This window comes from Jatropha curcas, chromosome 2 (genome assembly GCF_041381405.1).
Source record: "Jatropha curcas cultivar XTBG-Jc1 chromosome 2, XTBG_Jcur_1.0, whole genome shotgun sequence".
In the NCBI taxonomy this organism is placed as follows: Eukaryota; Viridiplantae; Streptophyta; class Magnoliopsida; order Malpighiales; family Euphorbiaceae; genus Jatropha; species Jatropha curcas.
Window position 1 is genome coordinate 7,782,251 of NC_143152.1, and position 27,506 is coordinate 7,809,756.

General features: G+C 33.9%; 1 pseudogene; it reads left to right on the top strand.

The window, feature by feature from the left end:
- The first annotated feature begins 21,825 nt into the window (after positions 1–21,825).
- Positions 21,826–25,361, top strand: LOC149498173 (uncharacterized; annotated as a pseudogene).
- The last annotated feature ends 2,145 nt before the right edge of the window (positions 25,362–27,506 follow it).

The window sequence follows — 27,506 nt, forward strand, 5'->3', positions numbered from 1 at the left end:
ATCTAGTACTTTCTACTAATTTCATGACAAGTTGATTTCAATAATTAGAATTTTTTTTATCAATTATTTAGTGAATACTTTTAATGAATGCAACTATGAAATAAAAGAAATTTACATTTTATATTTACTGAAAACATATCGTTATATTTATTGACTGACGCCAAAATTATTTTTATGGGATCAAATCAAACACTAAATTACTTTATTATAATTTAGTTTGGTTTGATTTGAAAAACTTCAAACTGCAATTTATGATTCGCTTTGAAAACCTTTTCAAACTGCATCAAACTCACCCTCTAGACGAAAAATAATAAATGTAAAGAATTAAATAATAATTTTATATTAACTGTGAAGGTCTAAATAATCGAAAAATATAGTATTTTTTTCCGTTTCTATTACTACTATTTAATACTAGTTGAACAGGTTTTATAAACCAAGTTTTTGTCAATATGAATGCGCCTAACAAGTTGTAATAATAATATTATTATTATTAATTTAAACATGTTTAATTGTGCAGCAAGTCATCCACATGTATAACAAGTCATCCACATGTTTAATTGTGCAGCAAGTCTTCCTTCTTCACCACTCCTACCACTTGTATTGTCTTTATTTTGAATCGTTGAATCTTATGCCTCAGCTCCTCCACTGGTCCATGAAGTCGACCCCGCTGCCGTGTGCTGTAACTAACATTCAAACCCCTGATTTGTTTTCTTGATTTTTGCTTCTTCTTCAATATTTTCTCCTTATCTTTTATTAGATTTACAGGAGCCGTCAACTCAAACTTTGAATATCTAATTTCTTCTTCATTTTTCTCGACTAGTATCGCCATTGGTGGTGCCACCAGAAACGAGTTCTCAGGCATGTAGTACGGGTAGCTCATGTTGTTGTAAGAACTAAGATGGCTTTGAATATTGATGAAATGATTCTTGATGAATTAAGAGAAAATAATATCTGTTGTGCGTAAATTGGCAAGAATTAATATGGTTATAGAGCAGGAAATGATTTTATCAACGTTTGAATTAGAACAATGTGGCATGCACATATGCGTGTGGGTATATATAGCCTGCACATGAACTGTTTAGTGTTTGACTTTGACTAAGTTTATTGTTTCAGTAGACTTTAGTGTCTTGACATAGTCCAAATTCCAGGGTTACGTAATGCATTGGTAGTAATAAAAAAATTGGAGGATTATTGTTAATCTGGCAGTAGAATCGTCTTTGGGGCAGCAATTTTTTCATTTTTCTTCCTGATTTGCTGTTGGATCTTCTTCTGTTAGATATGCAGGGTGTTGCTTTGCTACAGTTGATCTGATTCTTCTGGTTTATGTTCTTTTCTCAAGGTATTCCAACACTTCTCCGTGGAAAAAAAATTTATGTATACCAAATTCATGGCCTCTCATATAAACTAAAACAATGAAAATAAAATTTTTTTTTTTATTGAAACAAGGTATTTACTTCTTCGTAACCAAAAAAATATTATATAGCCAATTAATTTGATAATTATATTAAGAAAAAAAAGAAATATTATACGAGTATCTTTTTCATTTGAAAATAAAATGAAATTGAAATGAATTATCTTTTCACTTAAAAAATCGTACATCAAATCATTTCAAAGGATAATTTCTTAAAATATAATTTACCAATTTTTCAAAATATGTTTAAGTTAATTCTAGGATAAAATGCATTAAAAGATAAAATAATTTTTTATAATATCATTTAAAAATGATAAAATTATATAATAAAATGATTGTAAAATGCAATATAAATATCCAGACCTATTTAAATACCTAATTAAAAATTTAGGTACCCAAACCTGTTTGGAAATTCACCTTTAATAATCAAACACGTCCAGAACCAAATTATAATTACCTGTTTAAATACCCAAACCCGTTTATATTAAAAATATTTTTTATTTTTCAAAAATAAAAACAGTAAAAATTATTATTTTGATTTAATTAAAAAATATAATATAAATATTAAATATAATTATAGCATTAATATAATTAAAAAGGCGTGTGTGTATATATATACAATTTTCTTTAGAAAAATAATTATTTTAAATATTTTTGAAATATTAATTAAACAGGTAACGGGTAGCAAGTACCCGAGTCCTTGAATCCAACCCAAATCCGATATGGGTAGTAAAAATATTATTTGAACTTGTCCCAAACTCATTTATTCACTACTCAAATCCGCCAAAATCAGATTAGTTCTGATCGGGTACCCGCTAGGTCAAGTAAAATTGTCATCCTTAACTAAAATATGCTTTTTTTAAGTATCCTGACTAACAATAGCAAAAGACATGTATGGTATGACCTATATAAAAAAATGCACATAATCTATTGATGTATTTTCAATAGTAATAATAATTTTGAGAATTTAACTAATTATATTAAAATAAGAAATTAGGTATTTTTTATTTTTATGTTTATGATTTATTATAAATGATTATTTATTTATTTGAAATATTAATATATTATTTATTTAGTGTAGTATGTCCTAAGCATGTGGATGTCCTACTTATTTAAAAATTATCATATCATGTATATCACGTATCTTGTGTTCCGTGTTCATATAATCTAGCTCCTGGTATATAAAATTGCTCCATATACCAAGCATATCAATCAAAGTTTTTTTTTTTTTAATTACCAATAAAAAATGAAGTTTTTTTTTAATTTCTTTTTATTTCATTTGAATAAGAAATTAATTTTTTATTTTATTTTTATAATTTATTACAAATGATTATTTACTTATTTGAAATACTAATGTATTACTTGTTCTATGTAGTGTGTTCTAAGTGTGTGCATGTCGTACTTTTTTAAAAATTATCGTATCTTATACGTTTTCGTATCTCGTGTCGCGTGTCGGTGCAACCTAACTCCTGACATATGAGACTACTCCATACACCAAGCTAATCGATCAAGGTTCTTTTTTTTTTTTAATTACTAATTAAAAATGAAGTGTTTTCTAATTTATTTTTATGTCATTGAAATAACAAATGAAGTTTTTGTTTTATTTTATGTTTATGATTTATTATAAATGATTCTATATTTGCTTGAAATATTAATGTATAATTTATTTAGTGTAGTGTGTTTTAGGTGTGTGAATGTTTTACTCTTAAAAATTATCATATCTATACATTTCAATTTATATTTTTTAAATTATTTATTTAATAGTAATATATTATTTATTTATATTTTTAAGCATGTAGATTACTTATTAATTGTTTTGTAATAAAAAATAAATTTATATTAATATATTAATGCTAGATATAATTTTTTTTTATAGATATTATTTTGATAAAGACATTATCTGAAAACGTAAAACAACTTATTTTCTTATAATTGTATTTTCTCTTCTTGCAATTGTCCTAAATCTCATTACACATGATAATTTTAAATATTTACGCTTGGCTGTCATCTAAATAGACTTCTCTATATATATATATATATATATATATATATATATATATATATATATATATATTTCTAGCGCCTAATACTCTTTGATATATATATATATATTTTTTTTTACTTCAATTCTGTTTGTGGTTCCTGAAATGACCACGTATTTACTCGTGATATTTTTCAGTTCAGAAGGCGGCCCTTCCATGATGGCGTAGATATTTTCCGTTTAAGACTTATGTATTTATTCTAATTCGTGTAATTATTTAAATGCTTAGTTATTTGATAAAATTTGGTAATTATTAATATGGACATGTAAAATAACTATTAAAAATTATATATATATTTAAAGGGGAAATTGTTTTCTATAATTAATTTATATATAAATAAAAAACATTAATTATTTTTCTAATCATATTTAATATTTTTATCATTTAAATAATTTTAAAAATATCATTCAAATAAATTAATTTGAAAAAATTATTAGCAATTATTTAATAAAAATTAAAATGGACTACATATCATATAAAAAATCAGTTAATAGAAAAAAAAAAAAACTCAAAATGTAATTTATGGAATAAATGCTAACGAATAAGTTTTAATTATTACCTATTAGGCAAATGTAGTTCAAAAAAATCCAATTAACTCTCATTCTCTCTAGACTTCTAACCCTAGTTTTTAGTTTGGAGTTGCCGTCGTTTATCAGCGTTAGCCCCTGCCTCATACTTTTTACCATGGTTTTGAATACCATACTGGACCCGGTTAAACGAAAATAGGATAGTAGTTCAATCCGGATTATATAGGAAAATAGACAGCTTTAAAAAAATTGATGAAAATTGGATGAAAACCGGCTAAAAGCTGGTGAACCAGACCGGTTAAAAACCAGTTCAATTCAAATTTCTAGGTTTTTTCTCAAATTGTGGCCTTTTTAAAATTTAAGCATCTTAAAAATTGGGCCACTAATTTTTTAGTTTTGGACCTTTTTATTTCTAAATTCAAGGTCCTATTATATTATTGTGGAAAATAATATTATATTTTAAGCCAAATGTGAAAAATAATATTATATTTTATTGTAATTAATTGATATTTTTAGTATTAAATTTAATCATATTTTATTCTTCTTATTTAAAATTATTTACTAATTTTTTTATTCTTTTTATAAAAGCCAAATTTGAGAATTTTTTTTATTTGATATTAAAGTTTTGTTTATCCTATATTTTAAATTTTCTTTTATATATATATATATTTAAAAATATTATAGATAAAAATCTGGTCGAACCATATTCAACTCGGTTGAACCTTCCAATTCAGTGAACCCCTACCTTCACCGGTTTATTGACCGGTCCAGTTCTCAAAACACTGCTTTTTACTTTCTCTTTTCGCTTTCTTTTGCTTTAATAAATTCAGATCTGTTTATCCTATAACAGATCTATCTTTTTTGTTTTGTTTTTGTTTCTGTTGGTTTGTCTCCATATTGGAGTTTTTTATTCATTCTTTTTGAGGTAGTCCCTTCGTTTTGAGAGTTTATTAGTAAATAAAATTATGATATTTGATTTTATTTGATTGAAGACTTTATATCTTATTTTGAAGGTGTGAATCTTTGATCAATGGAGTCTGGTAGTGCGGTCTGCTCCTCCATTGATACTGTTGATGCATAGTAGCGAAACTCATCTGTATTCATTATATGTTACAAATTCTTGAAAAAACAATTCAATTATAGAGGATCTAAAGAAGTTATTATTTTGACGTCTAAATCAATTAATGGACCAGGAGCTGCTATAAAGATTTATATCTTTTGTCAAGATCAACTCAAAGTGGAAAGATGTAATATTATATATATATTTTTTAATTTTAGTTTCATTATTCAAAACACAATGAGTTCTTTTATTTTGCTAAAAAATCAGCAAACTCTATTAGCTACCAATAATCTAGTTTTATGTATAGTCTGTACACTACAAAAAATATTGATATTGCTATGGAATATTGCTATGAACGCAACTCCATAGCTATTTTGCTATCAATTGGCTACGCTTAGAGAGAGAAAAATTCTAATAAAAAGAAAGAATAAATGAAAAAATTAGCTATAGAGTTTTGAACCTATTTTGTAGCGATTTAGCTATGGAAAAAAATTTCGTAGATAAATTTCGCAATTGTTTTTTGCGCATTGCAGTAGCCACGAAATAGCACCAATATAGCTACAGGTAAAAATATATTTTGGCGTGAGATAAATAGCTATAGAATTATCTGTAGCTAGAATATTAGTTATAGATGTAACATCCCTTCCCGGTTCACCCATAAACCCGAATGAACCGAACCGAGACACCACAAGCTGGTTGAACTTATGTCCTTACAGGCTGATATCCTTATGTATGCTGAATAATATATCATGCTGTTGCTTTGTACATGAGTAAAATATATATATGTACTTAATATTTACAAGATATTATACTAGTGTCCAAAATGAAATGGGCCGAACTGTGTGCCCTGTACATGCCATGATAAGTATAGACAGAACTAAAATATCGAAATGAGTAGCTACCCTGAAGACTGGGTCTTCCAGAGATGAACTGCAGCAGTTGTAAGATGACTCTCTATGGGAACTGCAGCAGTTGTAAGATGACTTTCTATGGTCCAGTTCCAAAACCTACGAGTTAAACAAGTAACTCGCTGAGTAAATAAAACTCAGTGGATATCTCAACGTATAAAGAAACATGTAAACACACACATATGTATAAATAAACATATAAGCATACATATCAGGATACTTCCATTATTGTACTTGCTGTTCATTATGCTGTATGACTTATGCAATTTTTAGTCAATATAACTGTATGGCTCCATAAGGTTATAGTGAAACCAAAGTGATAAGAAGAACTGTATGAAACTGGATGAATACTGTATGATTGGGCTGCTATGGCCCATATATAATCATATCCACTCAACGGCCTGTTGCTGGAGTACCAAACTGTATGGGGCACAAATCTGCTATCCTATGTCGCGACATAGCCTTATCTACGTGGTTTCTACCTAACCTCAATGGAGCATATTATCGGTATGTCAATAATACAAAACAAAAGCATATTAACTGCTTCATAAATTCATAAACCATACTATTTACCTATATGCTGATAGCTGCGCAAAGCGGGCAACTTGTGTCATGTTAGTTTCACATCATTTGCATGATTGTATTTTGTTTTGATACATTTGCTCATGTTGTCTTTTTGTTTTAACATGATTGTAGGAATATAATTTGAGCAAAAGAATACAATTGCATAGAAAAAGAGGTCTAAAAGGCATCAAAACACAAGTCGCGAGCGCGACATTAAAATTCGCCAGCGTGAGAAGCACACAAAAGAGTCAGAGAGTTTACAGGCACAAATCGCGAGCGCGAGTCGTATTTCCAGCATGCACAGTTTGTACTGTTTTGGTCATATCTCTCAATTTATAACTCCGATTTAGGTGATTCAAAAACCCACGGACAGCTAAAACATAGAGGAACAAATAACTCTTTTATACCACTTCTAATTCCATCATTAAATAGGGTCAAAATCAAGGTGAAGTTACTGTTCAGTTATCCAACAATCCTGTTTCAGCATGAAATCAATATCTACTTCATTTAGTCATTTCATCCCATGTTTTCTCACCATTTCCAGTCTTCTCACTCAACATTCAACATCTCTTCTCATTCTCAACACACTACACAAGTTCTTATGCAAGAAAAGTTGTTAAATTAAAAGAGATATCAAACCTTCACTTCAAAAGCTTGAAATCTTCTTCTTAGCTTCCTTTTTCTTCTACCTTTGAGCTCACCTCTCCTATACATAAGAATTCTTATGAATAATCTAAAATATAACTAAATGACTAAATTATAAAATTGAAGAACTTCTACTTACTTGGATAGACTAGAAGTGGAATTTAATGCTTGACTACCATTAAAATTGATTGAGATAAAGATGAAGAAGATGGATAAAAGAAGTGAATAAAAGAGATGAAGGAGATGAAGATAAAGATGAAAATGGGAAAGTGAAATGGAAGTCCCGAGAAAGCTCAACTATGGCAATGATTTTATGCGAAAAATTACCAAATAGTACCTATATTTGCAATAGATTACAATTTAATATCTAAACTTTATATGTTAGTGCAAGTAAGTCCTAATCCTTTATACTTTGATCTTTTTGCTTCATTCAAGTAAGTCCACTTCTTTTCATTATGATTGTCAATCCCATACTACCCCACTCTAGACTCTAATGGCTCGAACCGGGTTTTGGTTCAGCCCGACTCAACTCGACTCTATGCAACGACTCGATTCAGTAGGATGTCACAATAGATGTATCGTTAATAAAACGACATCGTTTTAATAAAATATTTATATTCTTATATTAAAAAAGAGGCTTCAAATTTTGTAAAAAAAAAAAAAAACTTAGGTTTCAGTCAGACATAACCATCTTTCCAACATAACCCTCTTTTTGTTCATCATTTTAGCTCCTAGCAGAGAGTTTTGGCCGTAGGGAGTCGACCGCAACTTTGGAATGGACAAGAGAGTTTGCGGCAATTGGAAAATCAACATTGGGCCTGTGAACCCCTCCCCCAAATATCATAGCATAGTGAATGCATGTGACTAAAGGAAGAAATGCACGTGAATGTATGAGTCGCCACCTTGTTTAATTATTTTCGGGTAAACTAGGAAAAAACCCTAAGTGACTCCATTTTTAATTAACCTAGTTACTAGATTAATTATCCCAATGATTAAGGCACAATCTACGAAACCGAGGTGGATCCCGAGACCATGTCATGCTGATGAACTAACCGATGAATGAATGTTTTGCAGGGTGAATGATGTAATTCGACAAAATGAAATGTTTTAAGTGATTTCGACTTGCCGCCCGGGGTGAAATCCCGAACGTGCCTACGTACTTCCGTTTGAATGGAAGATCAAAGTCAACGTAGTTCGATAGGCCTCTTTAAGAGGGCTTTGAATGGTATGCTTAATGCATGGGTGTGTGTATGCTTTGTGCATTTTTGTTTAGGCATTTTGCCAAAGATTGATTGATTTTAGGCGTTTATTACCAAAAGATTCATTTTGAGGCTTTTAGCCAAAAGAGTTGATTTGGGCTTATTCTTGCCAAAATTGGTGTTCGGGCTTATTATTGCCGAAAATGATTTTTGTCGAGCGATTTGTCGTCAAAATCGTTGATTTTAAGGCTCTTAGCCAAAATGGTTTGTTTAGGCGATTTCATCGCCGAAAGTTGTTGATTTTAAGGCTTTGGGCCGAAATTGATTGATTTTAAGGCTTCGAGCCGAAAAAGTGTTGATTTAAGCAATTCGTTTGCTAAAATGTGTAATTTAGGCGATTGTCGCCAAAATGGTTGATTTTGAGGCTTTGAGCCAAAAGGATGTGATTTAGGCAATTTGTTTGCCAAAACGATGTGATTGGGCGATTGTCGCCAAAGTAATTGATTTTAAAGCATTTGTGCCAAAATGATTCATTTTAAGCGATTTGTCGCTCGAAAGTGTTGATTTTAAGGCATTTATGCCAAAATGGTTCATTTAAGCGATTTGTCGCTCAAAAGTGTTGATTTTAAGGCTTTGAGCCAAAATATGTCGATTTAGGCGATTTGTTGCCAAAATTGTGATTGATTAAACTGTAGGCAATTTGTTGCCAAAACGCGATTGATTAAGGCTTTTAGCCGCAATTATTAATTAATTGGACTTTTAGCCAGATTTGTTCGAAATAAGGCGATTGAACCGTAGTTATTAATTAACTAGGCTCTTTAGCCAATATTGTCGGATTTAAGCTTAACTACCACGATTATTAATTAATCGGGCGTTAAGCTTAATCATGTTTGTTTTTATCAAAGCAGTTTATTTACCAAAAAAATGACATGGATGCATTTATGCAATTGTAGAATTATTAAGAGTAGAAGAGAAATATGCATGAAATGCTAAAATTAAATAGGCAGAGTTTTGTTTACATACCTGATTTAATCGGCGACCGCTTCTTAACTCCAGGTTAAGCTCCTCGCTTAGGAAATATTAATTAATTTTAATTTGTTTAATTTTAATGTCGAAATATCACAATAAAAATTAAATTAAATGCAAAAAGCGGTAAAGAAAACGCAAGGAGCGTGAGAGGGAGAAGGATTCGTCCGTCAACACAGACAGCGGTGGCCAAAAATGAAGAGGTAAGTGGCTATTTATAGGCCAAAAACGGGCCTAGGGCGGCAGCTGCCGCCGGCGCCGGCGGTAGGTGGCTGGCGGCAGGTGCCGCCTGACAGGGCGGCAGCTGCCGCCCAGGCGGTGGGGCGGCAGGTGCCGCCGAGGCTGGGCGGCAGGTGCCGCCTGACAGGGCGGCTGCTGCCGCCCAGGCGGTGGGGCGGCAGCTGCCGCCGAGGTTGGGCGGCTGCTGCCGCCGTGACCGGCGGCCGGCGCCGTCGTGTCCGGTGGTGGCCACCTTGTCTCGCTTCGGGAGCTTTTTTGGGAGTTCCGGACCTCCGAAAAATATTCCGGGACCGGTTCTGCGATCCTCGTGAAATTCCGGACGTTTTAAGTACCATATTGGCATACTTCTAGTAAATGTCCAAAATGGCCTTCGGTCCGGCCGGACTGTTTGCAGTCCGGCATTGACACTGTAGAAAAGTCAAAGTTACTGTAGCAAGGTCAAAATTTGAGTATTCACAGGGCCTCTTTTGCATAGTAAGTGTCTTTAATTTTTTGCATTTTGAGATGATAAACTAATCAACTACCTTTGTTTCTCTTAACAAAAATTTTTCTGCTATTACACTTTTAGGTATTTTCTAGAGAATGGAAGAGAAAGAAGAGAGTTTGAGATTTTATTGCCTAAATTGTAAGTTCTCTCTTTTTTTATTTATAATGGAATTTTTGATTTTGGGAAAGCATGAAAAATTTCATGCTTTGTAATCAATATCTGTAATCTAAAAATTTCTTTTTGGTTATTATTTTTGTTGATTATTTTCTAAGTGCCATAATCTCAATTCGTTCCTTTTATTTTCATTTTTTGTTGAAGAAATCTACTATTGCTTGAATTGAATTTGCATTTCAGATCTAGCATCATGTACAGCTTCAATCTTGGTATTCTTCTTCTTATATGTGTTAAATTTTATCATTTTCAACTACTTTAACTGTTTTGTTAAAGCTTGATATGGTATGTGCAATTATTCTTTACTAGATCACCTCTAATGAAATGTAATTCAAAGACCATTATATATTTAGTACCTTTATATATTTTCTTATTTTTTGTTTATTTAGTAATTGTAACTTTTGTCTCTCAATGTTTTCAAAGATGTATCCGATTTTGGGTAATTTATTTTCAACTGGTTGTTATTTGTTAATTGAATGTGCTGATTTAGTTTAGTCCTGCTTTTCTAGTTCTAGAGATTAGACAAGATGAATGTTTCATTTGGATTGGATTAGTATTGTTCTAGAGATTAGTACTCTTTTGAAATCTTGATTAATAGTTCTGCTTCTGCAAATTAAGGCTTCTTGATATTTGAAGCAGCAGCAGAGTCTTCCTTTTGCTTTTCAACAACTCCTTGTTTAGCATTGTTCTGTTCTTGAGGCCCCAGACTCGCCTGTGTTCGTTGTTGTTGTGTCTTTTTAGTTTGTATTATTTAAATGAATGGCTTCTATTTTGTTTATTAACACTTTCTTTGGTTAGTGAGCTCAGGTTTTGCAGGAACTATTATCACAATGAATAATGTCTGGTCCAAATAGAAAGAATCTTTTGTATTGAGTTATTTTTGGGGTAGGATTTTTTTTTTCGAGAAAAATGGATTGACTGCTCTTCAGTCTTTCGTTTGTATGGCATGTACATCTTCTTTATTTTCTTTACTTCTTTTACATTTAATCTTTTGACATGCCAATTCTTTGTTTCTTATACCATGGTTAAAGAAAATAAAAGGACTCTTAGATTGGATATCAATCTTGATACTGATAGATAACTAAGTCACCTTTGGATTAAGTGCATGCTTGAGACAATGGGATAATGTCCTTGAATTCTTGGATTAGAAACATACTTGAGAAAAAAAAAATCAGATGGGATACATTCAAATGGAAGATAAATAAATGAGGGATAAATATAGCTATAAAATTCAATTGAAAAAAAAGAAAAAAAAAGTGATAGGTGTTATTTTTATAGTATTTTTAATATAGTTTTTATTAGGATTTTTAGTATTTTTATTACTTTAATTAGTTTTTATTTAGTTTTATTTATATTTTTGTATAAAGCTTCCTTGAATCACTTTTCACTTAATCCTGGAAAATTTTACAGCATTTTTATAGGAAACCAGCCAAAAATACAGAAAAGACTGTTCCTAGGTTCAGAATCTAGCACACCCTAGGTGTGTCAGCTAGCAACCCCGTGCTGCGTAGAATTGAATAGAGACTCAGAAGCTAGCATCCCCAAGCCATGCTAAAGAACACACATGTACTCATCGAAGCACGGCCCGTGCTGCAACCACCTCACGCCCAAACCGTGCTAGGCAGCATGGCCGTGCTGAAGACCAGATTTTACCTTAGGCCGAGAACGTCAGTTCTAGCTCGTGCCGCTTGGATGGACCCGCATGGGATACTTTTCTGACATACCAATCAATTAAATCCTATTTAGACGCTGAAAGAGTCTTAATTGGAAAGAAATACAAAGCCTAAACAGTTTTCTACTTCAAGGAGATTTCTTACTCAACAGGAGATCCACTTTCCTAAAGGAACACAAAGATATTTTTAGAAAGTCTATATAAAGAGAGAGACTATCCATGATTGGTGGATTTTCATATTCCATCTTTTGTTCTATTAATTTCTACGTAGTTTTCTCTCTCAAGACTTCAAGTGCTGAAGATTTGTATCAAGATTCAAGGAAGCCGTTCAAGCTTATCGTCGACTAATTTTTATGCTAAACTCTCTTTTGTTTGTTATTCTGTATGGGATTATTTACAAATTCAATGGATACTATGTCGAGCTAAACTCTCATACTAGGGATTTGATGTAGCTTAATTTCAATTCCAATTTATAATATTAGATTTGCTTTTCTTTGTTCAAAGTAAAATTTATTATTGAACTTAATGCTTCCAGACATAGTCTTTCTCCTGGATTGATTTATTTCATTAATCACTATCGAGAGAAGGGTTTTTGATATGAAAAAGGTAATAAATTACATAGGAATAATAACTTGATGCGGAAGCTATATAGTTTGACTCATGGGGGCTTTCATAAGTTAATGACATTAGGTTATGAATTCATAAACAAACCATAAAACTTAATGATTTAATTCATGTTTGATTGCACTATTGGAAGATAGGTAATTAGACCGGGTTAAAATAGCTAACAATACATCGGGAGAGCTTGTTAGTGATTTTAGGGTTGTTTTCCTACTTGAACAATTAAAACTGATTATCAAACTAACAAAATAAATTGGATAGAATTAAGTGAAATCAAAATCTCTAGTAGCTTTTAATCCTTGGTTTCTTTTCATTGAATTATCTCGCTTTATTTCTTTTTATTCTCTTTTACTTATTTAGATTTTCTTTAAAATAATTCTCCTTATTGTCGTCTAAATAATAGTAAGTTTGCAAAACTTTGGTAATTAGTATACAATCCTTATGGAACGATACTCTACTCATTCTTTATTACTTGTCATGATTTCGCACACTTGCGAAAAAGCCTGTCAAAAATCATTTGTGAATAAATTAGAACAAAACATATTAACATTTTTGTGAAGTTTAGCCTCATATGAGATTTTTGTTTATTGACAAATTTGCACACAGAATCTATTTTCTGCATAAATCAGAAAATCCATAAGGCTTAACTTCCAAGTGATAAATTAATGTGATATTTTCGCTGGGCACTTCTCTGGAAAAATGTAAGAATGACATTTGATGCAACTATCAGGTTAGCTAAGAGTATCAGAAAATTACTAAGATTAGCTCAAGTAAATGAGAAATAATAAAATAATGGAAGCAACAAAATAATAACCTGGTTGGGCACATGGAGAGGACTTTGTTACAGTTTACAATAACTTATTATTAATAACCATCAAGAGGCTTTGGTAAATTGTTAAGGTTCCTAATAGTTGAATGGAGACTTGGTGGAATATTAGTTGTATTCTGTGTTGTATTTGTTAGAAAGAATTGGTAATGCCTAATTAATAGCACAGTAGTTCTAAAATTATTTTTGAAATAAATCTGAACCCTAATTAAAATTAAATTAAATTACCAAATTTTGATCAAGGAGAAACAAGAATTTTATGTTGTAATGTAGTATTTTCTTTTACTAGAGGTTGTTAGGATACCGGCAATAAAAATACGAGAATAATTAAGCAGCGGAAAATTAAAATGTGACACACAGAGATTTACGTGGTTCACCCTCAACTGTTTAGGGCTACGTCCACGGGACCAACTCCGAATATTTTTTCCACTATTAAAAAATAGTAGGCGTAGAAAGAGAGTAATACAAAATAGTGGCACTCACAAGTGTTTCTCAAAAACACCCCAATAATCTTCACTATTTTTCTAAACCCTTAGTTTTAAGATCCCTTTCTTAAAATTAAATACTCTCAAATCTTTTCTTCACAGATAAAAATTAATCTGTGGCTATGTATCGAATGAGGCAACTCCTCTCCTATAAATAGGAGAGGTAATGTGAGAGTCGTGTGTGAGTTACACACGGCTCTCCATTTAGGTAATGGTTGGTTGCCAACCTTCTGCCAACTTTTTGACATTTTCAAATAACACGTTTTTCTCTCTTTATTATTTTTTTTTTCTTTTAAAACTGTGTGAGTCCCACTTGAGTGGGCACACCACCACTAACAAATCTCCCCCTGCACGCTCAAGTGGGGACGTTAGCCATACTCTCCATCATCCCTGTAGCTAATCGACAATATTCAAACTTGTCTTTTGGAAGAATCTTCATTAACATATCTGATCCATTTTCATCTGTATGGATCTTCTCAAGCTGTAACTGCTTCATCTCCAGTACATCCTTGATCCAATGATATCTAACATCAATGTGCTTTGATCTTGAATGAAAGGAGGAATTCTTCCCAAGATGAATCGCACTCTGACTATCGCAGAATATCAAATATCGTTCTTGATGAATTCCGAGTTCATTCAAGAACTTCTTCATCCACAGCAACTCTTTGCATGCTTCTGTTAGTGCTATGAATTCTGCTTCAGTTGTTGATAGAGCAACACATTTCTACAATCTTCATTGCCACGACACGGCTCCCCCTGTAAATGTGATTGATATTCTGATGTAGACTTTCTCGAGTCAACATCCCCAGCCATATCTGCATCGGTATAACCGACTAATACTAGCTTCTCATCTCCAAAGCATAAACATACTTTGGTTGTACCTCGAAGATACCTAAAAATCCATTTCACTGCAGCCCAATGTTCCTTTCCAGGATTTGAAGAAACCGACTCACTACTCCGACTGAATGAGCAATATCTGGCCGTGTACAAACCATGGCATACATTAAGCTTCCAACTGCTGAAGCATATGGGATCTTTTCCATCTCTTCCTTCTCTCCATCGGTAGAAGGGCACTGTTTTGAGCTTAATTTGAAGTGATTAGCAAGAGGACAACTAACCGCTTTAGAATTCTCCATTTTGAACCTTTGAAGTACTTTCTCAATGTACTTCTCTTGTGACAACCATAATTTCTTGGATCTTCGATTCCTTGTAATCTTCATGCCAAGAATTTGCTTTGCTGGTCCCAAGTCTTTCATAGCAAAAGGCTTACTTAGCTGTTTCTTCAAGCTATTAATTCTGACAGAATTCTGACCAACAATCAACATATCATCTACATAGAGTAAGAGAATAATGTAGTCATCATCATAGAATTTCTTTACGAAGACACAGTGATCTGAAGTAGTCTTTTTGTAACCTTGCTCCCCCATAACAGATTCAAACTTCTTATACCACTATCTTGGTGCCTGTTTTAAACCATACAAGCTTTTCTTCAACTTACATACATAATTCTCTTTTTCTTTTTCGATGAAACCCTCTGGCTGCTCCATGTATATTTCTTCTTCCAAGTCACCATGTAGAAAAGCAGTCTTCACATCCATTTGCTCGATTTCCAGGTTAAAACTTGCGGCCATTCCGAGCACTATCCGAATGGATGTCATTTTCATAACTGGTGAAAAGATTTCATCAAAATTAATACCCTTTCTTTGATTGAATCCTTTCACAACCAATCTACCTTTGAATCGTGGTTGGGAGCTGTGTTCTTCTTGTTTGATCCTGAACACCCACTTGTTCTTCAAAGCTTTCTTGCCTTTGGGCAACTTTACCAGCTCAAATGTTTTATTCTCATGCAAGGATTTCATTTCATCTTGCATGGCTTCAATCTAGTTCCTTTTGTGTTCATTTTCCATTGCTTCTTCAAAGCATTCAGGTTCTCCCCCATCAATCATCAATACATATTCATTTGATGAATATCTAGTAGATGGTTGTCTGATTCTACTAGACCTTCTTAATGTTTGAGAACCTTCTAGTGCTGGTGGCTGAACATGAACACCATCAAAATCTTCTTCTGGTTTATTCTGATAAGGAACTTCTGGATTTTCTAACTCTGGCTCTTATTCTTGTGGAACATTTTCTTTATGTCCAACTTGTCTTTGTTCTGTTGTTGGAGGAACCATTTGCACATCTGTTGAATCATCTTCAGATCTATCGGCAGCTTCCTTCTGAGTCTTTTCAACATCTTCAATAGTCTAATTTTCAACAAATACAGCATCTCTACTTCTTATCATCTTTTTCTGGAGTGGATCAAAAAATCTATAGCCATTAATCTTGGCCATAGCCAATGAATACACATTGTCGAGTCTTGACATCAAGCTTAGACCTCTCATCCTTAGGAATATGTTCAAATGCTTTGCAACCAAACACCCGCAAGTGGTCATAGGAAACATCCTTTCCTGACCATACTCTTTCTGGAGTATCATACTGTAGAGGAACACAAGGTGAACGATTTATAAGATGAACTGCTGTAAGAAGAGCTTCACCCCAAAATCTTTTAGACAACTTTGTATGTGAGAGTAAACATCTGACTCTCTCCATCAAAGTTCTGTTCATCCTCTCAGCCAAACCATTCAGTTGCGGCGTCTTGGGAGGTGTTGTTTGATGTCGAATACCATACTCTTTGCAGAAAGCATCAAATGGCCCAGTGTATTCTCCACCATTATCTGTTCTGATGCACTTCAGCTTTTTGCCTGTCTGTCACTCAACCAAGTTTAGAAATTGTTTAAAAACATCTAAAACTTGATCTTTAGACTTCAAAGTGTACACCCAGGTCTTCCTAGAATGGTCATCGATAAATGTTACGAAGTATCGATTTCCACCATATGACATCGTCAATGGTCCACATAGATCTGAATGTACCAGATTTAACACATTCTTCATTCTGAAAGGCTGAGAAATCTTGAAAGCTGCTCTATTCTGCTTTCCTGCCATACATTCAGAACATTTCTCTAAATGGACTTTATCCAATCCAGATAGCATGTTGTTTTTTACCAGAGTTGTCATTCCTTTCTCACTCATGTGGCCTAGTCGTTTATGCCATAATTCAACTGCACTATCATCCTCTGCTACATTAAAAGCATCTCGGGAGAGCTTCGCATGCATTACATACAGCTTTGGGTCTTTCCTTCCATTCGCTATCACCATGGAACCTTTGTGAGCTTCCATTGGCCTTTTCTGAAGGTGCTACAGAAATTTTCATCATCAAGTCTGTGACATCCTACTGAATCGAGTCGTTGCATAGAGTCGAGTCGAGTCGGGCTGAACAAAAACCTGGTTTGAGCCAGTTAACTCCAGAGTGGGGTAGAATGGGATGTAACTTAAATAAGTAAGAGAAGTGGACTTACTTGCATAAAACAAAAAGATCAAAGCATAAGGAGTAGGACTTACTTGCACTAAAATATAAAGTTGAGGTATTAAAATGTAACATGTAGAAAATGTAGGTATTATTTGGTAATTGTACCATACAATTAAAGAGATAGTTGGGAAGTATACGAGACTTCCATTTCAGTTTGCTTTCTTCATTTTCTTCATCTTCATCTTCAACGTCTTCTTCATCTTCATCTTCCTCTTTATCTCCTTCATCTTTCTCTTCATCTCCTTCCTTTCTCCATCAATTTTCATGTGAGTTAAACACTAAATTCAACCTAGAACTCTATCCAAGTAAGTAGCTTTTCTTAAAGTTCATACTTTTGTGATATTTTAGATGATTTATAAGAGTTATTATGTATAGGAGAGGGGAGCTCAAAGTAGGAGGAAAAGGAAGCTAAGAAGAAGCTTTAAAGCTCTTTTGGTTGAACGTTTTATATCTCTTTTAGTTTTTTCACATTTTCTTGCATGAATACTTGTGTAGTGTGTTGATAATGAAAACATATATTACTGAATGTTGAATTAGAGGTCTGTAAATGGTGATAATGCATGGGATGAATTGAATGAATGAAGTAGATATTGAATTCATGCTGAACCAAGTTTGTTGGACCACTGACCAGTAACTTCACCCTGATTTTGACTCTATTTAACGATGGAATTAGGAAGTGGTATAGAAGAGTTATTTGTTCCTCTATGTTTTATATGTCCATGAGTTTTTGAATCACCTAATTTGGAGTTATAAATTGAGAGATATGCCCAAAATAGTACAGACTGTGCAGGCTGGAAATCAACAGTCTGGACGGACTGGAAGTTGCTCATTTTGGTAAATATTTGACTACCTTACCAACGTAATTAAGAGATGTGGTAGAAGAAACATTTGTAGCCTAATGTGTTATCTAACCATAGAATGTAGAATCACCTAAATTGGAGTTATAAATTGAGAGCTGTGACCAAAATAGTACAACCTGTGCAGGCTGGAAACCAATAGCTGGGCAAACTGGCAGTTGCTACTTGAGCTCAATAGTTGACTACCTTACCAACGTAATTAAGTGATGTGGTAGAAGAAAAATTTGTAGCCTAATGTGTTATCTAACCATATAATGTAGAATCACCTAAATTGGAGGTATAAATTGAGAGATATGACCATAATAGTACAAACTATGCAGGCTGGAAACCAACAGCTGGGCAGACTAGCGGTTGCTACTTGTGCTCAATATTTGACTACCTTACCAACGTAATTCAGAGATGTGATAGAAGACAAAGTTGTACCTTAATGTGTTAGCTAACAATAGAATTTATAATTACTACAATTGGACTTTTGAATATAGAGTTATGCTAGAATTTGTGAAACATGTGCAGGCTGCCCTGTCAGATTTCAAGGTTACATTAGAAATGATGTTGGGATGTATATGTAGCTTCATGTAGCCTAAGATTTACCACTGAATTTGAACCTTCTGAGTTGAGTTAAATTAACAGCAATAAATTCCTTAAACTGACCAGTAGAAATTAAGTTATCTAAGGATTGGTACAAGTTGCCTCACGGGTGCATCAATTAGATTTCCATGCAAATTATCACTTGTGTGCTTTTACTTCGATTTATCTATGCTATCCTCTTAAAGCATGAAAGAATGAGACAGCAAACAGGTAAACAACATGGGTTATGAATTTGATGAAGAATTGAATATGCTTTTGTTTTGTATTCTTGAAATACCGATAATATGCTCCATGGAGGTTAGGCAGAAACCATGTAGATAAGACTATGCCGCGACATAGGATAGCAGATCTGCGCTCCATACAGTTTGGTACTCCGGCTACAGGCCGTTGAGTGGATATGATTATATATGGGCCATATCAGCCCAGCCATCCAGTATTCATCCAGTTTCATACAGTATTCATACAGTTCTTCTTATCTCTTCGGTTTCACTGTAACCTTATGGAGCCATACAGTTCGGAGATTATATTATTTCTCACTTATATGATGTAAAAATTTCATAAGTCATACAGCATAATGAACAGTAAGTAAACTACTGAAAAGCTAATGCACTTGTGCTTATATGTTTATTTATACATTGATATCATGAAAGTATAATGATATGTGTGCTTGCATGTTTATTTATAAGTTGAGATATCCACTGAGCTTTATTTGCTCAGCGAGTTACTTGTTTAACTCGTAGGTTTTGGGTCTGGACCGTAGAGAATCATCTTACAACTGCTGCAGTTCATCTTTTGAAGATCCAGTCTTCAGGGTAGCTACTCATTTTGATATTTTAATTCTGTCTATATTTATCATGGCATGTACAGGGCATATAGTAGGGCCCATTTCATTTTGGACACTAGTATAATGTCGTGTAAATATGAAGCACAGTACTAATGTAGAAAGCAACAGCATGATAGTATAGTCAGTGTACATTATGATATCAGCATGACAGGACATAGAGTCAACCAGATTGTAGCGTCTCGACTCGGTTCATTCGGGTTTACGGGTGGACCGGGAAGGGATGTTACAAAGTCTGCCAACCGAGATTAAATTAAAATGCATGTCTAGTACATGCACGACATCTTTTAAAATTAATCTCGAACCATTTTCTGTCTCTAGGCAAATATCTCCTTTACCGACGACTTTCAACAGTTTGTCATCTGCTATCTTGACCACACCCAGATTGTCTGGTGTGTAAGATGAAAAATTTTCTCTCCGAGATGTTGCATGAAGTGTAGCCCCACTATCAATTACCCAACTAGTCTCATGGGTTGCAAGATTGATAGTGTCTTCAATGAACAGTTGGAACTCGGCAATAACATTGGCTTCATCATCACTGCTTTCTTCTTTCTTTGCTTTGCCCTTGATCTTCTCCTAATCACTTTTGAACTTCCGGCAATACCTTTTAATGTGCCCCTTCTTCCCACAATGATGGCACACAATATTGGCAAATTTGTTTGATTTACCCCTGCTCTTATCTCTTGTATTTGAACTTCTAGATTGGCTCCTCCCTCTGGGCTGGTTATTTCTTTTAGCATTTGCTAAAAGAATGTCTGACTGAGATGAAGAAGGATTCTGTGCTTTGCGTCTCATTTCTTCATTCAGAACAACATTTTTAACGAATTCCCAGCTAACTCCACTATGTGGTGTAGAGTTTGTTATTGATATCTTCAAAGTCTCCCATGACTCTGGTAAGGAGGCAAGCACCATAAGGCCGAGGATTTTATCATCAAATTTTATGCCCATATTTGACAGCTGGTGAATAGTCGCCTGCATTTCATTCAAGTGATCTGCTACAGAAGTACCTTCTTGGTATTTGAAATTCATCAGCTTCGTCAAATAAAACAATTGGTTGTTGCCGAATTTTGAGGCATATAATTGTTCAAGCTTGTCCCATAATGTTCTGGCGTGAGTCTCATTACAAATGTGGTTGTATACATTATCATCGACAAATTGTCGAATATAACCACAAACTTGTTCATGCTCGAAAGCCCATTCTTCATCAGTGTTGTCTTCCGGTTTGCTTGAACCAAATACGGGCAGATGCATTTTGGTTACTATAAGGAGATCTCTCATTTTATTTCTCCATATATGGTAATTTGCGCCATTTAGACTGATCATTTTGCTCGTTTCAGCTTCCATGACTTTTGAGTGAATAGTAACCGTATATGTAAATAGTACTAGTATACAAGAATAGTAACTGTACACGTGAATAGTACCTGTATACGTGAATAGTACTATACGTGAACAGTGTTGGCTTAAGCTCAGCAACAGTAACGCCAATAGTAACTATTCACCATCAACCATGAGTTACTATTTTACTATTCATCACTAAGTCGATTCTGCAACGTCTTTCCGAGCGGACAGCACCAATGGACTCGTTGTAATTTTCTCTTCGTTGTGGTATATTTATTTTCAAAATATATCCACGGATCCGGTACCGTTATCTGATCGGCTGGATCTACCGGAACCTTCGGCTCTGATACCACTTGTTAGGATACCGGCAATAAAAATACGAGAATAATTAAGCAGTGGAAAATTAAAATATGACACACAGAGATTTACGTGGTTCATCCTCAACTGTTTAGGGCTACGTCCACGGGACCAACTCCGAATATTTCTTCCACTATTAAAAAATAGTAGGCATACAAAAAGAGTAATACAAAATAGTGGCACTCACAAGTGTTTCCCAAAAACATCCTAATAATCTTCACTATTTTTCTAAACCTTTAGTTTTAAGATCCCTTTCTTAACACTAAATACTCTCAAATCTTTTTTTCACAGATAAAAATTAATCTGTGGCTATGTATCAAACGAGGCAACTCCTCTCCTATTTATAGGAGAGGTAATGTGAGAGTCGTGTGTGAGTTACACACGACTCTCCATTTAGGTAATGCTTGGTTGCCAACCTTCTGCTAACTTTTTGACATTTTCAAATAACACGTTTTTCTCTCTTTATTATTATTTTTTTCTTTTCAAACTGTGTGAGTCCCAGTTGAGTGGGCACACCACCACTAACAGAGGTAACAACTAACAAGTGGTCCATGGAATCTTTTCGGTTAGTTCCTTTATACTTTCCATTAAAAAGAATTTAAATCCAATCTTTGTTATGGATTTCTAAGTCATATATATAAAGAGTATAGTTGGTTCTAGGTGGGTCTAAAATCTTTGTTATTTTATTAAGTATTCCATGATCTTATTAGTTAATTAATACAAAGTGTTTTAATTAATTATGAAACATGTACAAATCTTTGGAATTTTAATTTGTTTTCTTTTGCCTTGGAATGTGTTTAAAGTGATCAAATCATTTTACTCCATGTATGCAGTTTGTATGTTAATATACTAAAAGCTGCAAATCAAAATCTCTGGCCATAATGCATGAATCATTCAAAGTTATCTGCAGTAGCCCGTATGTTGTACATGAAGTCTGAACATCATTTCTCAGGAAGGTGTTTTAATGACTTTATGGAGTTTGTAAAGGAGCTTTCGCCAGAAGATAATATACTGCTACAAAATTTTTACAGAACTAAAGAGTTGATTGAGGGTTTAGGCCTTCCTCTTGAGAAGATTGATTGTTGCAGAATAATTGTATGATATATTGGGGTGATGACAGTGAGTTGTGAGCATGTAAGTTTTGCCTTTAACCAAGATATAAATGAATGGGTACCAATACTACTAGCTGACTTGTTGAACAATCCTATAAAAAGATGTATTATTTTCCTCTCACTCCTAGGCTACAATGACTGCACGCATCAGAGGCAACGACAAAGCATATAAGATGGCATGTTGCGCATGATTCTGATGATTGCATTATAAGGCATCCCTTAGATGCTGAAGCATGGAAACACTTCAACGTCCAAGACCCATCATTTGGTTCTGAGAGTCAAAGTGTTATGCTTGGGTTATGCACTGATGGATTTCAACCGTTTGGTCAATCCGGTCAACAATATTCATCATGGCCCATTATAGTGACACCATATAATCTTCCTCGTTGGGATATGCATGAAGGCAGATTATATGTTCCTTACAATTATAGTTCTTGGACCGAAAAATCCTAAGTTTACAATAGATGTTTTCTTACAACCACCAGTTGCAGAATTAAAACAGTTAGGGGAGATGGGTGTGGAAACGTATGATGTTTCAAGAAAGTAAAATTTTATCATGTGATCGGCTTTACTTTGGATAATAAGTGATTTTTCGGCTCTTGCTATGCTATCGGGGTAGAGTAAAGCTAGAAGGCTGGCTTGTCCTTACTGTATGGAGTACACGAATGCTTTCACTCTCCCTAAAGGTGGCAAACAAACATGGTTTGGTAATCAGTAAAAATTGTTGCCTCCAAATCATTCATGGAGGAGTAATAAATACTAGTTCATAAAGAATAGGGCAGTCGTAGAAATGGCATTATCAGTGAAGTCTGGTGAAGAGATTCTTCAAAAAATAGAGGCATTGGGGCTTATGAAGGTCATAAAGCTTGGTTCTGAGGTAGGCAATGCTGTAATTAGTAAGAAGTGTGGCTGGAGAAAACGAAGTATCTTCTGGGACTTACACTATTGGAGTACCCTTTTAATTCGACACAACCCTGATGTGATGCATATTGAGAAGAAATTTTTTGAGAATTTGTTCAATACAATTATGAATATAGAGAGGAAAAAAAGGATAATGTAAAGGCTAGAGAAGATATGAGAGATATATGTTGCAACCCGAGTTCGAAATGAACCCACAAACGGGAAAGTATCCAAAAGCTTATTATACATTAGATAAACCTGGAAAATAAGTTTTGTATGAATGGGTGAAAATAATTACATTCCCAAATGGATATATGTCAGACATGGCGCGATGTGTTGACATGAACAAGCATAAGTTATTTGGGATGAAAAGTCATGACTGTCATATTTTCATGCAAAGGTTGTTACCCATCGCTTTTCATGAGTTGTTGCCTGCCAAAGTCTGGGAAGCATTAATAGAAGTTAGTAATTTTTTTAAAGAACTAACATGTACTGTCTTGTGAGAGGAAGATATGATACGTCTTCATGGGGAAATTCCAATCATTCTATATAAGCTTGAGCGTATATTTCCTCCTGGCTTCTTCGACTCAATGGAACATCTACCAATTCATCTTGCTTGTGAAGCTCAAGTAGCAAGCCCTGTGCAATGCTGTTGGATGTATCAATTTGAAAGGTAAAATATTAGGCATTTGTATTATTTAAATGTTAGGGCAAGTTCAAAAAAAGCCATTGTCATTCATTGATCTAGAATGTCATAGGTACAACGGATATATAAAAAAGAATGTGCGGAACAAAGCAAAAGTGGAAGGGTCAATTACTAATGCATATCTAGTTGTAGAAGCATCATCCTTTTATGCGTATTACTTTAAGACACGTGTAGACACTAGGCATTGAAGAGTACCACGTAATGATGATGGTGGACCAATGGAGGAGGAAGAGCTGGAAGGAAATATATCTATATTCACCCATCCTGGTCAGCTAATAGGTCAATAGAAAAAAAGAAGATTGACAGATCAAGAAAGATATGCTACTCAGTTATATATCTTGTTAAACTATAGAGAAATTTCCCTATTCATTGACTGATTCCATAATTACCACAATTGTCATCTTGTATTTCTTCGTTTAATTAGAATGTGATTGCCATTACACTTAAGATTTATTTTTCTTTTAAAGCTTCTATTTAGCAGAGCTAAGGAAAGTAATGCCTCGTATTACTGAGAATGAGGTAGATACCAAACTGGAGGAAGACTTTCCTAATTGGTTCAACTTATATGTGAGTGGTACCTAAAGACTTTTATGTTCATATATGATACAAAGTACTATCGCTAAAATCCACTTCCTACATGTTAGGTTCATAATCCGAAAAACTCAGTATCTAATTAATTCATCAAAGACCTCGCAAAAGGCCCTCTATATACAGTGCAAGTGTATACAGGCTACTTTGTCAATGGGTAAAAATTCCACACAGAGGCTCGTGGGTCTAACAAAATGACTATGAATAGTGGCGTATGCATAAAGGGTACAAACTATCGTGAGAAGTCAAATGATTACTGTGGTAGGTTGCTAGAAGTTCTAGAATTGGAGTATCCAGCATTACCTATCAAGAGAACAATATTGTTCCACTATGAATGGTTTGATGCAACACCAAATGTGGGAATCATGCAAGGTATAACCTGGTGCATATAAATCAAAGAAGAAGATTTAACAAGTATGAACCATTTGTACTAGCAATGCAAGCTGCACAAGTATACTTCATTCCTTATCCATCATTAAGAAGAGAAAAGAGCGATTGGCTATCAGTAACTAAATTGAAAGCTAGACCAGTGGTGGAACTAACTCAATCTTCTATAGCTCCTAATGAAGTGCATGACACCGCATTTCAAGAAGATGATATGGATGCCCAACCATTATAGGTTAATGAACATGAATTGCCTAGAGTATTGAATGATCCTGATGGTTCTTATATAGATATCAATGTAGCGGATGAAGCAGAAGAAGAAGATCCACATATCTATTTAACATCAGACGATGAAGACTCTAAAGATGATGAATTAGATGAACCTGAGAATGAATGAACTTTGTCAAATTTCCATTAATATTGTATTATTTTCATTATTAGAACAATGTAACATGGACATATTAATTCCCAGTTGTTTTAGTTATTTATATAAATCATTTTCATTATTTTACATATACGTAACCAAATGATAAATATAATATAAATGCAGTTTATAGAAATATAGGTAGAGGCAACGGTCGAGATAGTAATACTCATGTTCGAGGTTCATCCTCTTTTGCGGGTAGAGGACTTAATAATTCAGGCTGCAGCACATGCTCTATAGGCCGTGGTTCACAAATTCCAACTAGTGGGGCTCAACAACCTCAAACACATCATACCTCAATTCAACTTGAGGCATCGGGTCCTCTACTATAGTCGCACGCTGAGCCATATAGTTCAGCTCCACGACCCCCAGCCCTATGTGTACCCTTTGAGGCACTTCCTAGACCTTCATCGAAAGTGTCGACACGACCATCTTCTTCTCAAGGAACAATTGTTATAATGAATACCACTTTTGCATCTCCATATAGTAAAAAGACCATTCGATTAGTGGGTGACGTGTAAGTACTCATGACCTTCGGCAATAACATTTTATCTATTATATTACTTGGTTAATTACTTCATTTTGCATATATATATATTTGTGTGTGTGTGTGTGTAATACTCTACTTGTATGAATATATGGCCTTATGCAACAGGATGGAGCCGTCTTATGATACATCACAACTTATCACTAGCATTTTCCATGAGAACCTTGATAAGGATGGCTCTAGTTGGAAGAATATGAGTTTAACTACAAAGCAGTTCTATTGGATTGAGTTTTAGGTTAGTTACTATTTTAGCATATATATAATTGAAGAATAATAGAATAATCAAAGTAATAATAGATAGTAGTATTAAAATATTAATGTTCATATTTTGAAATAATTTATGTATTATATGATGATATTACCTTAATGAGAATATTTTGAAATACGCTGTGAATTTTGAACTTCTAATAAGGGAGTTAAGTCTAACTTTTAGAGGAAATTCTACTGAAATTTTATTTAATAATATACAAAACTATTTGTTTTTATTCATTTTGATTAAAACTTTATTATGTTGTTATGTTGTATATATAGAAACACTTCCAATGGGATGAAGCGATGAATGAGCTTATAAAGATTGCATGGAAGAGAAAGGCAGGTGAGACGCATAGGGATATGCTTCATAAGCTTAAACTCATGGAAAAAGCCCTTATGTCCAAGATGATGTTTGGAAGAAGTGGAATGAGGATTGGAAAGCACCAGATTATGTTGCAATGTCAAGACAATTCTCAAAGAATCGGTGTACTGAGAAGGGTGGTAAGGGATCTGGTCTATCTCGTCATACCGGAGGCTTTATCTCCCACGCCAAATATGCGAGACGTATGGTATGTTCTCAACTTCAATTTATTAATCAATTTTAGTGTTTACCAACTGCTATTAATTTAGACATTATTTTGAACTTAATAGGCTGTAAAGACTGGATCAATTCCTCTGCCATGTGATGTGTTTCCTCATACCATTACAAAAAAAGATGATAGGAAGACCTTTATTGACAAGCGCGCTGAGAATGTTTTTGTAACTTTTCTTTCATTTTTTAGACATTAATATTCACAATAGTTATTAAGATTTTCATTTATTCTAAATTAACATATATATGGTTGTTGTGCTTTTTTTTTTTTTTTCTCCCTTGCTTTGCAGGAGACAATGCAACACCTCAAAGAACCACGATCCACACAGCAACTTGAAGGTGGAGAAACTCCTATTGATGAGTACCAGTTCTATTTGAAGGCTTCAGGAGGAAAACATAAACGTAGAGTCTACGACATTGGCTCCCAGGCTTCCCTCTTTTGCCTGCATTATGGTATAAGTGGCAGCTTATTTAGTGCCTCATCGACTTCGTCGGATGCCATGGAGTTTATTCATTCATTGAATGAATGAAAAAATGCATTTGACAGATTGCTTCAGCAATAAACAAATATGATTGCCCAAATTCATAGGCATTTGGAAATCAGAGTGAGCCAGCCACCAACATCCTCAGATTCTCCTACTTCTAGCTCCAATGTTGATCCTACGACAAATGAAGACAGAAATGATGTTCAAGGCTTGGATGGTTAGAGGGATATCTCTCGATGAAC